Source organism: Prinia subflava, chromosome 4, assembly GCF_021018805.1.
Source record: "Prinia subflava isolate CZ2003 ecotype Zambia chromosome 4, Cam_Psub_1.2, whole genome shotgun sequence".
Taxonomy (NCBI): Eukaryota; Metazoa; Chordata; class Aves; order Passeriformes; family Cisticolidae; genus Prinia; species Prinia subflava.
Genome location: NC_086250.1, coordinates 13,416,952 through 13,428,880, shown reverse-complemented (window position 1 = coordinate 13,428,880; position 11,929 = coordinate 13,416,952).

Below are 11,929 nucleotides of genomic sequence, written 5' to 3'. Positions count from 1 at the left end.
ACATTTAATCTATGCTTTTCCCACAAGTAGAGATTGACTTCTCAGGTAAATTTCTGTTTACACAGAAATACAGTTGGACACGGGGGCAGGCTGTGCCTCTGATCCGTGGTGTAATCCACTTTTCTCTCTCTTTCTCTCTTGCTGTGACAGAACCTGAGCAAAATCTAGGTTTTGGAAGTCCATGATTTGCACCTCCTATATGAAATAAGGGACAGTGATCATGTAGAAGCAACAAAGGAAAAAAAAAGGGATGCTGAAGATTGCGGGGAAAATGAACCCTCTGATATTACTTAGGTCAGCTGTTGAACAATTCTGTGCCAAGTTATCAGAAGGATGTCCTGTACAAAACATTTCTGAAAAGGAGCCTTTCTAGTGCAAAATGCTGGGTTTAATAGCTCTGATGTGAGGCGTCTTGGGTGTGTACAGAAAATCAGCAGGATTAGCAACAGTTTCTACTGAAGAAAATGCCTGATGCCTCCTTCTGAAATTTCCCAATAGGTGAAGTTGGTTTTTGATGGCAAGGCTCTGAGCAAAGGCAGATGTGGTGCCAAGGTTATGTTTCTGCTACCCAGCTGGTAGAGTGTGTATAATAAATTAATATGAATTCATTTATACATGTATTCACATGTTCATATATTTAAATATCTTTATAAAGAAATCAGAAGGTGTTCTGCAGTGCTATAATGTCGTATTCCAATGGCCAGCCAGAAAGGGAGACCATTGCTATTGACAGTCTTTGCAAAAACTCTTATATTGTTTTCTTTTCTCCCTCTTGTTTCACTTGGGCGTTCCTGCTTGTCCTTAGTGACATATCCTTTCTGGGATGGCACTGCTGGATGCTTGTGCAGTGCCTAACAAAGAGATTTAAGGATTAGTTATAATTCAACTGACTGTAATACTTTTACCCATGCTATTTGAGTAGAATAGCATTTCCCATTCTATCCATTCCATTCCAGTCTCAGAAGATGGAAGGGATAACTCCTTTCTCTTTCCCTCCTGCAGACTCAGCATGGAGAATGCTTCAACAGATAGAAATATTTAGGAAGGATGTATTTCCTCGGCTGTGTATCATACAAGACTGGAAAGCACAGCAAATGAAATCAATCCTTCTGCTCAAAACAAAATGTGATACTTGTGATTTTTACAAAAAAATACCCCAAATATAAGGGGTAAGGATGTGTTCATCCTTTAGCCACATGTGCAAGCAGTGAGGAATGAAAGCCTTTACATCACTCCTAGAATATGTGGCTCCTTTCACATTTCCGCTTTATGCATTATTTGAGCACAGAAGAGAAGAATAGTAGAAAGCCGTTTTTTATTCGAAAGCTGTATTTTTATCCTTGAGCTCTTAACGCGGGGAAATTAATCCAGTGTTCCTGACCACCAGGAGGAGCTCATGACACAGCCTGCAGCGTTCGCCTCCTGCCTCCGTGCCTGTCAGAATTTCTCCAAACAGGGAACTCCGAGTCCGGTGCAGGGGCAGCCATCCATCCCCTTGATGCTCTCAGTGCTGGCATTTGGCGTAGGAGTGCACAAAATAAAACTGCACCTGGAAAAGTTAAAACGAACCAAACCCGACGGCAGGTGGGACAAGGTGCCATGTGCAGATGCTGGGAAGTAAGAGAAAGTGATTATCCATCATACTGTGAGTGGCTTTGTTTATACAGAGAATCCTGGCCTCAAACTTTACTTCCAAAATCTGTCTTTTTCCCCCTTGGTAAAAAAATAAGGCAAGGTGGCATAAAGACCAGCTGGCAGCCAGAAGAGAGGAATGTTCCCATGGTACAGTGCTTTATAAAGTTTTAGTAAAGCTCTTTATAGGCAAGTCAGTAATGCCCCTCTGTTCAGTAATGTGAATGTTCCCAGTTGTCCAGGGGTGGCAGAACAAATTTGTAAGTTAAAGCCTGGTAGTTTTTATTGTGGAAATGATGCTTGATTTCACAAAGCACAGAGCTTCACTTTGCAGCTGCTAGTTTTCCTCTGTCTGTGACAAAGCAGGACAGAGCCACCAGCATTGAAATTGATTTAGAAATTATTTTAACAACTTTCTGCAAAACTGCAGGATGAATGAGAAGAACCCACTGTCTGTCACATCTGTTCTGCTCTCTGTCTATTTTTGTATTTGTTTCAAAATCTAGTATTCAACATTACCTCAAGACTAAGTTGCCCCAAGTCCCCTTTTCACTGAGGCAAGAGACTAATGTCTGTAACCCAGTGACTGTGGGTACCTTTCTTCTTGCTGAAAGAAATTAGCACTGAACAGTCTCTTTTTATCATAGCCATGCTCTTATCAGCCCATCTCCCTTTATATTGCTTCCTTCCCAGCCATTGTGGAAACAGACATCCTGCCCAAGGCATCGAAATCTGCAATCTGCTGCTTCTTCTGTGGAGCCTCTGGATTTTTGCCAGCAGCCCCTTGAGGTGGTCCCAGATGTGATTGCTTTTTCTGTGCTACCCTGAAAATATCCGGTAAAAACAAAGGGCTGCACTCACCCCAGTTACTGCCTCGGAGGCCAGCACTTCCTCTGCTCCCAGGGATGTACAGTGGGAGATGTTAGGCATGTGGTACCCCAGAGAAACCGTGACTAAAATGGCAGGGTCACTGTCAAAGGGATATTCCTACAATAGGATAAAGCCAATCTTTTTATTGCGTCTCTCAGCTGGTCCTCAAGTTTACCTCCAGTTCCCATGAACTCAGGAGATGTGTTTGGGATGTCTTTCCCGCAGCATTCTTCAAGGGGAAAATGCAAATTCCTTGCACCTATGTTAAGTGTGAAAGGAGATTAGGGTTTAATACTGCTTTCCTTCAGTGGGAAAAAAAAAGGTAAACAATTCTATTTTTATTTCAAAGTAACTTGGGCTTAAAATAGCCACTGCCTCAAAATGAAACCAAATTTTTTTTTTTTTTTTGATTCAGTAACTTTTTGGGGGGAGAAGGCTGGGAGAGAAAGGAGGGAAGTGGAACTACTAATTCATTATAGTTTTTGTGGCTTGAATCTGTGGGGACTGTGGGCTGTTCTGATAGGCTTGGAGTTTTCAGTAGCCCTGTCTATCAGAAAACCAACATTGTAGTCCTGACTGTTGTGTCAGTGGTTGAAGATACCCATGTGAAGGCAGAGCAAATGCATCTTCCTGCTGGGTTTCCTTGTGTAATGTGTTACAACCTTTTATTTTTTACTCAGTTCTTTGATCATCCCTGCAGCTTCCCTGCCCCAGGTTGCCTAACAGAGCTCCCATAGCCTACTTCACTCCATAGGTGTTTGTGCATGCAGTAAAACATTCAGAAGGATTTGAGACCTGTAATTAATTTTTAGGCATTCAGTCCTTGAGGAAGCATGCAGGAGAATCCAATGTGATCCTTTCTGCAGGTTTGTGGTTGTTGGTTAAAGTAAGTGTTGAGTGTCAGAGCAAAGAAAGAAAAACTTCAAGTACCTCTTTACTGGGATCCATCTTGCAATATATTTGTCACTAAAATGAAAAGATTAGAGAGAATTCAAAAAAAGAGAAGACAAAAAATGGTTCCAAATGAAATCTACATATGCCACATCTCAACAGTTCTAGCAAGCCATGTGTTGTTCAGCTGAGCTGAGGAATTGTTACCACTGAAGGCACTTCATTGCTACTTTAAACTATGGAAAACATTTGCTCTGCAACTTGGTTTTCTACCTGAAAGGACTTGGAGGAAGTTGATGTTGCACTTGTCCCTCAGGATTTGCAGTGTCTTTTGGAAGAATGTTTATGTAGACCCTGGAATTACTACAGTTTTTCAGGATTGCAACTTACTGAGTTATTCTCACTCATGTCTCCTTACCAGTCTGCAGATAAACCCAGCCAGCTTTCTGAGATCCAGCTGTGGCTGTCCTTGGGGCCATGTGCTTAGTTTGTCTTGTTGGGGATGGGAGAGCATGTCCAGTATGGCCTTCAGGTTTATTTCCAGAAACAGAAGTGTATCTCTGTGGCATCTGTTCTGTTAAATATTGACTTTCTATCAGAAGCGTTAGAGGTAAGGAACCTCCCTGGGAAAAATCAGCTCATGGGGATTTGCATGGCGTTTCTATGACTGGAGCACAATTTTTTTAGTTTGGTGTTTTTTTGTGGGTTTTTTGTTTGTTTGTTTGTTTAAGTTTGGACAGAGAGGTGTTTTGAAACATCTTTTCATACAAGGCAAGAACATCAAAAATCACAAAGCAAAGGGTCTGGTACTCAGTCCTTTGCAAGCAAGACTGATAAAGCAGAGCACCTTAGTGACTGAAGGTCTGAGATGCATTTTAAACAATGACTGTCACTTATTATTACTTTTCAGAAAATGCCCTGACTGTGCAGTCTTACAGATGGGTTTTTCTTAGTGCTGTGTGCAATGCCAGCTCCAGCCAGAAACACAGCACTCTCTGTGTGGAAAACAGCCTGAAATGAGAGGCCAGAGGTGGGTTGTGAAGAGTCAGAGAGCTTGAGCCCAAAGCATGATGAAAACTTCTACATGAGAGGAAAATGCAAGAACTAAATCTGATGGTCCATGAAAAACTGGTGGTAACACATGATGGATGTGCAGCCAAGGAGGAGGTAAGTACATCTGTGCATTTGCAAGCACAGTAGTAACACAACACCAGTCTGCAATTGTTGCATGTGGCAGTCTTGAGTCCTTTGCATCATAAGGAACACTGTAAAATGCTGATAGGTACAGAGTCCCCCCACCTATGGTGTGAGCTGACTGTCTGTCAAGGACAGCCCATGTCAGCTGATGGTGTTTTTCAAAGGGCTTCAGCACCACTTGATACCCATTTATTCCTGAGCACTTCTGCCAAGGTCTCTATGAGGAAACCAAGTGTGAGGGTGGGAGCTCTTGCCCCATCTTTCACCCACGTGTGTTACCCAAACCCCAGCAAAGGAGACACGGGAGCAATGCTGTGCTAAAGACACCAAAAGGAGCTGACTGCAGAGCAGGGAGCTGTGCTGCACCCCTGGGTCCCCAGCCTGGCAGCCTGAGAGTTGGCTGTAGTTATTTCATTTCCAGGAAAGAGGCTGATGCTATTGACCCTGTGTATTATTTGCCTAATGAAATACAGGGAACTGAGGGGTGAGGGCTAGATGTGAGCATCTGCAGCTTGCTGGTTTTCCTCTCTCTCCTTCCCTGAGAGTGTTTTGCAAGAATGCCTCGGTACTGCCAGAACATGAGTGCTGATGGCTGGTAGAAACACCCCTGCCCCCAAGGGTGTCATATCCTGGAATTCTCTACATTGCTGCCTGCAGCCCTTACAGATACAAACCACGTGGCTGGAGCCATCCTGCCTCATGGAGGAGCCACAGTCTTAGTAGTCCAAGGACCTTGCAGCAAGATGGTGTTTTGCCAGATGCCCTCAGCCCTTAATGGTTTTAGAGAGCTCCTCATGTCTGGGGCCCTGCCTGTGACACTGAGCCCGGCTGTCATCTTCTCTTTGTGGCCCCAGCAGAGCTGCAGGGACTCAGTGTGAGAGCAGTCTGGCCTCAGCCTGTGCTGCTGGACCAGGAGGGCTTTACCAGGGCTGCTCGTTCCAGCAGCTATTGCCACTGAAAGCAGAAGGGGGAGGCAGGTCATGTGTCAAGCTGATTTCTGGAAGGTGAGGCATCTTTGTCTATTAAAAAGCCCAAATGGATTTGCAGATCCCAAAGAAAATGCCATCTGGCTCATTACTGAGCTGCATTCTGTTCCTGCTCTACCCCCCAGTTATATTCCCCAGCAGGGATTTATTGCTCCTTTTCAATGTGATATTTTAATCTCCAATTCCCCTGTCTTCCTGTGCTTTCCCCTGTTGATTCCCTTTCCAGAGCTGCTGCTGTTACTCGTGTCTCCCCTGCCTTTGCCAGTTGGGGTGAAACACTTGAGAGAGAGTGTCTCCCTCGGAAGCAGCTTTACCTACCCACCCCTGCTGCCTGCCCAAAGAGAGGAGCTGCTCTGGAAATGCAGCAAATGAAAACACAGCAAATGAAAACACTGCCACAAGTTGCACAGGTCCTGCCCTTCCCACAGTGTTCCTGTGAGCCTGACATAAAACACCCGAGCTGGCATGCAAGGGCCCTGGGCTTTTCAGGAGACACCAAAACCCGGCTGAGGGTTGGCGTGGTATCTGTGCTTGCCCCCAGTCCTTTTTAAGACAACTTGCTCCAAAGCAAAATAAGAGAATGTACACATATGTGCTGCAGAATGCACAGAGCTTGGCCAAGGTCTGTGCTGTCTTCATGCCCAAGAACTTCTTGCTCTGAAGACCCTACAGCAATGTGGGTAGAAAAATGGCCCTGGCTGCTTGCTTTGCAGAAATAAACAGTTGGCGGCAGCTGAAAATGAGGCTTTTAGTGACAAGGCTGTCTTTCCCTGCAGGTGGAAGCTGTCTGGAAGGAAGAACCAAGGCATTCCGCATTTGAAGAGCTTCCAGAAAAGCCAATTACATATTTCAGCACATGTACTCTTAGATGAGTAACCAAAATATTTAAGGCTAAGGCAGCCAGTGATGTGGCACAGCAGGGACACAGTGTTTGCACTCAAGTGCCAAATCTACACCCCCCTCTGCGTTCCAATGTCTACGGCGTGTGCTGTACAACGAGTCCCTTCTGTCCCAGAAAGGGCTGTGTTTCCTGTGGTTTGTCCTGCCCTGCCTATTTTTTAGCTTTCCCTGCTGAGAGGATGCGTGCCTGCGGTGGTGCCAGGGCTGGACAGGAGCGGGCGGCAGCGGCAGGCCCGGACCGTCCGTGTGGGCCGCGCCTGCCAGGCCTTGTGCAGGGCTCGTTGCCAGGGGCAGGGTCTCTGCCTGTGCTGCAGAAAGCCTGATTCAGCAGCAAAACCCGCAAGCTGTCTCCTGGAATAACCATCTGCAGGCATGCCGCTTGGGTGGGAGCAGTCACTGCCGGATGGACTCCCTGGCTCGCCCTTCACATGGCATGGGGACAGGGACACTGAAAGGCTTCACCTCGAGGATCCCAAGCTCCTCACTGCTTGAGGGTGTGGTCAAAGTGCAAGGGTTTGTGTTTTCTTTCCTTCCTTACCCTTCAGGAGTTCCTTACTTGAAGCTTGCTGAAACCTGTGGAAAGACTAGTTAGCTTCCCCACATCTTAGGACTGAAATTAGGGCTTGCTTCTCCATCACCGACAGGCCTGTAGCATTCTGCTGGCATCTTTTTAGATTACATTTCTTGGGATAAAACAAAAAGAGTGTAGGGGGAGGAAGGGGAAAAAACCCCAAGAAACCTTTTCCTTTACCTAAAAGAGCACTAGGTGGCTGGGGAAGGATGACAGAATTACAGGGACTGGCAGAACTTAGTGATTTGGTATCCTCTGTATCTGCTGCTGAGTAGCCACTGGTTAAGTAGAAACAGTTGGATGCGTGTGGGATAATATCTTAATACTGCTCCTACTGTCTTGTCTCCACTGATATGCAGGATATGTTGCACCTTCTTACTGGATGTGCTGTATGAAAGTGCAGCAAGAGGCTAGGTGTGTTTTGCATGTGAATACAGTTGCATAATGCCTCACCCATTGACTTGAGGCCTGGATCTGAGCTGTTCTATCTGGAATGGTAACTTTTCTCTAGCTTCTTTCACCAAAATGGTATTAGGATGCCTGTTGGGGGCAGCCAAAGAGACACTGGAAAAGGAGAAGCTGGTTATTTGACAACCTTGGCCATTTTGGTCAGCCCAGGCAGCAGCACTGACCATCACTTCCCTCTTTGTTTGTCCCTAAATCCCTCCAGAGCTCAGCACCAAAGGGCCAGGTCATCTGTTTCCAGAGGCTGCAGTGGGGTGGAAAGTGGCTGCCAGGTACTGGCAGCTCCTGGTAGTGGTGGTGAGGTCTGGGGATGCTCAGCATCTGCTGATTGAAAGCAGGCACTCTTGGTGGCCCAGAGGTCCAATTCTGAGGAGTATTCCTGACATCCAGTTAACTCATCCCAGCTGATTATGTTTCAGTCCCAAGCTTTGACATGTGCAGAAGCCCAAAGCCTTGTGCCCCTGAAAACCCATCTTTCTGTGGCAAAAGAGCCCCACATGGTTCACCAGCACTGTGACAGGGAACAAGGGCTTGGCCCCAGCTGTGCAGTTGCTTCATTGGAAGTGTTTTTCCATCTCTTGGAAGTGTCTTTCCATCTCCGAGGAAGGAGTGCCTCAACTGGTGCAGACTGTGCTGGTCCCAGTGACATGTGGAGGCTGTTACGTGCTTACATCAATCACAGCATGCTAGTCTATTTTCTTTCTCCTTAGATGTTTTGTAATATTTCAATTCAATTGCTAATATTTTTTATAATTACTTTTCAACAGCTACATCAGTCTGGAATCTGTACAGATGTCCTGAATTTTGCAATGTTCTCATTTGCATGAGGTACCTCTCACAAAGCACTGATGCCACGGAGAGGGTGTCCCACGAGGCAGCCAGCACTGCTGACAGTGCTGCAGCCCCTGCCAGAGCAGTGATCTTGCTCAGGCAAGCAATTTCAGTGTCCCACCTCTGCCTGGTGAGCAGTAGCTGCCCTGAACAGTCCCCTTGTTCTCCTTGTCTCACGTGGCAAGTCAGCTGGGGACAGAAACAAGCAGAGGTTTGAACTGCTGGTACCTGCACAGCAAGGACTCCCAAGCTGGAGCCATGTGGAGATGCCAGTTGCTAGAGATACACTGGCTGGGATTGTTTTAAGGCATCCAGGAGGGGAGCTGAATTCAGGTCTTCCATATTCAGGAGGCTGACTCCTTGGTACTGGCCACAAGGATCCCAAATCCAAGTGCCTCACAGGGTTACAGCCAGGTCCTATAAGGGAAAGTCCTCCCTCCCTCTCTCCATGCATATTCTGCATCTGCACTGAGCTACGGTGACAAGGGAAAGAAAACACATGGTATTTCTTCCTTTGTGCAGCCCGCAGTAGAGCCTTGCTGGGCTGCCCTGGCTCAGTGCTGTGTACAAAGGAAACCTCCTCCTGAGACACCCTGCAGGGCTCTGATTTGCCTCTGAAGCAGGAGATGTAGTGACCTCTGTTTCAGCATGAATAATGGCAATTGTAGTTCCTGCCCCTCCACTGATGCAAGCCTTTATTGGACCTGACTGGGTCCATAACCTCTGCTGGCTGCAGGTTCTCCCAGCTGCTGCCATGCTGTGTGAAGTGCTGTTTTTACTTCCTTCTATTCATGCTGACCTTACCTGCCATGAATGATGCAATCATGCGGACAAGATCATAGGGAGGTTCAAAGTCCAGGATGGAAAAAGGAGAGGGAGGGGGGGGAAAAAAGGCACTAAAAATAGAGTTTCCAAGGCTGGAGGTCATTTCAGTGTGGGGCTCAGGGGACACCAGAGACATGCTGGAGCCTCCAGATTGGAGGGGAACATCCACTTGGTGCCTTTCATTTCCTGTAGCTCTCTGTGCTTAAGCAATCACAACTTGCAGCAGTTTTGAGTCCACAGACTTCAGGGAAACTCAAAGAGAAGTGATTCTCTGGGGGCTGGTGGAGCCCTGGCTGCTGGGGAGGGAGGGGTGGCAAGGACCTCCTGCAAAGGCCCCTGTGAGCTGATCTGTGAGGGTGAGCTCCTGGAGGCCTCTGGAGTGGCAGATGACATAGCTGTGGGTAACAGCCACAAGCAATGGTTGGGATGTTCTGAGTGGCCTTTGGGAGAAGCTTCTCCACAGGACGGTGGTACAGCACTGGAACAGGTTACCAAGAGAGATCAGGGACTCGGGAGAGGGTTTAAGACCTGGCTGGACAAAGCAAGAGATGATCTGAGCTAGTGTTGGCAACAATCCTGCTTCTTATGGGAGACAGGGCCAGAGACACCCAGAGATCTTTCCCAGCAGATACTTCCATGACTGTACTTACATTAAAATTGAATAAACACGGCCTTGTGTTGACTTAACCTTCCCCATGAGCATGTTGATCTGGTTTTGTTGACACGCTTTTTCCTAGAATCCGATTCTCACTGAATACAAGTGAAAATGGGGGGTGGCCTGTATGTTACCTGAAAAAACATGAGTTAGGTGTTTGATTAGTTTGTGGTGCCATCCCTGTGGCTCTGGGAAGCTGGCAGGCGCTGCACTGCCTGAGATGATATGGTGCCACATTACATAAAAAGACATGTGCTGTCTTTTTACAAGTCACTGCTCGCTGTTACCCAGGACAGACCAGGACGTGTGTTCCTGTGCTGTCTCATGGAGGGTGAGGTAGAGGTCAGAGAAAACCCTTCTTGTTCCCCTTCCTTCCATCAGAGGCCTGGAAAATGGTAAGGAATTAATCTGAAACTTTGTGTAGTAAAATATAAATCCCCATTGCCTGAAAATTGCTGGCTAAGAGCCAAAAAGGACTAACAAGGAAACATGTTCCTTCCAGCATAATTATATATTTGGCTTATATTTTATTAAATGAGTAACAGCTGAGCAGAAAGGCCAAAAGGAGACTCCCCCCACCCAGAGGTACGTTCAAGACAGAGGCTGGGCTGTGAGTCGGCTGCCAGAGTGGGTGATTAGCATAAAACACTGAGGTTTAACTGTGGATTAGACCATGAGTAACAATCAAAAGGAGTGACTAATGCAGGCGTAAAGGGTTTGCTTTTTAATGTTTAAATTTATTTTTTTTTAAAATTCCTTGAAGGTGGGAAGAGAAGGAGCAAACCCAGGCACTGAGGTCAAGTCTGAGGGGAACTGGAGGCCTGAGGTGATAAATCATCAGCACTGCAGTGAGTTTAAGGGGGAAACTAATGTAATATATAAAGCAATATGGAAAGAGGAATTTTATTACTTCAGTCAGCTCTCAAAGGATTCCATTCCAGATGGTTAAAGCAGGGTAGATCAGGAACCTCCATCGATGGGGCCCACCATCTGACAACAGCAAATGCAGCAGAGCATTTCTTCTGACTCCAGCAGGAGTTTCACCAGGAAAGAACTGTCTCTATAGCAGGATAAAATAGTTGGCATTAGCGAGAAATTACCTCTTTGTGAAGAAAGCTGGTGATGAGCCTGGCCATTTTGGCATTTTTCCCCGTTTAGGAAATGTGTCTTGTTCTTGCAGAATGTTTATGGAGAGGCTTAGGGATTAGTCTGCAGCTCTGAAGCCCTGCCTGGTTCTGGATCATGGTGCCATTGTCCTACTGCTGATGGAACGCTGGCCTTGATGAAAACCCCACCACTGCAGCCCTGCAGAGCAATAGCCCCAGTGTGTGTGATACTGGGGATGAGTAACAGCTCCCACAGAGCAGCCTGAGCCTCTCAGTCTTGTTTTTGTCTATTTGTCTGTTTTTGTCAGCAAGCAGTGGCTAGGCAGCAGTGTCCTTTATGGCCCTCACCGAGGCCTGAGGTAAAACAAAGGCCTGGTTCATGGAGGAATTCTCCCTGCAGGAGCAAGAGCTGTTGAGCATTGGCACTGCCCAGCTCCAGGTCCAAAGAAGACAAACTCTGAGACCTCAGCACTGATGCAGTGCCACAAACCATTGGAATGAGGGGGGATGTTTCTCTATATTTTTGGGGTTTTTTTTTAATTTGAAGTGCTTGAGAAGAATTCTCATTTGGGGAAAGTTTGGCTGTACTTTGCTGCAACATTAGACTTCTCTGTTGGGTGTCTTCTGCTAGAAACGTTTAGATTTATTTTTGTTTGTGTTCTGTCTTACGCAGCTAAGAAAACAGTTGTGAATAGGACAAATTGTCTTGTTCCAGGGAGAAGGTCTGATCTGGAGAGTGAAAACAGCTTGCTGCTTGGAGGACTGTCCACAAAAGAACAAAGCTCTGAGGACACTTCCCTGCACTGTGCCCCACTAGAGATAATGTAGAGCCAAGATGGCCTCAGGAAACACAACTATGTGAGACAGTCTCTTGTTAAGTGTTTTGTTTCTTTGTTATCCTAGGGTTCATGTGCTCCAGTGCCTGGTACTCTGGATGTTGTTGCTCCTTTGGATCTGATGGGCTGAGAAGAAAGTGCCTTGGGTATTCCCTGCTCCTGCT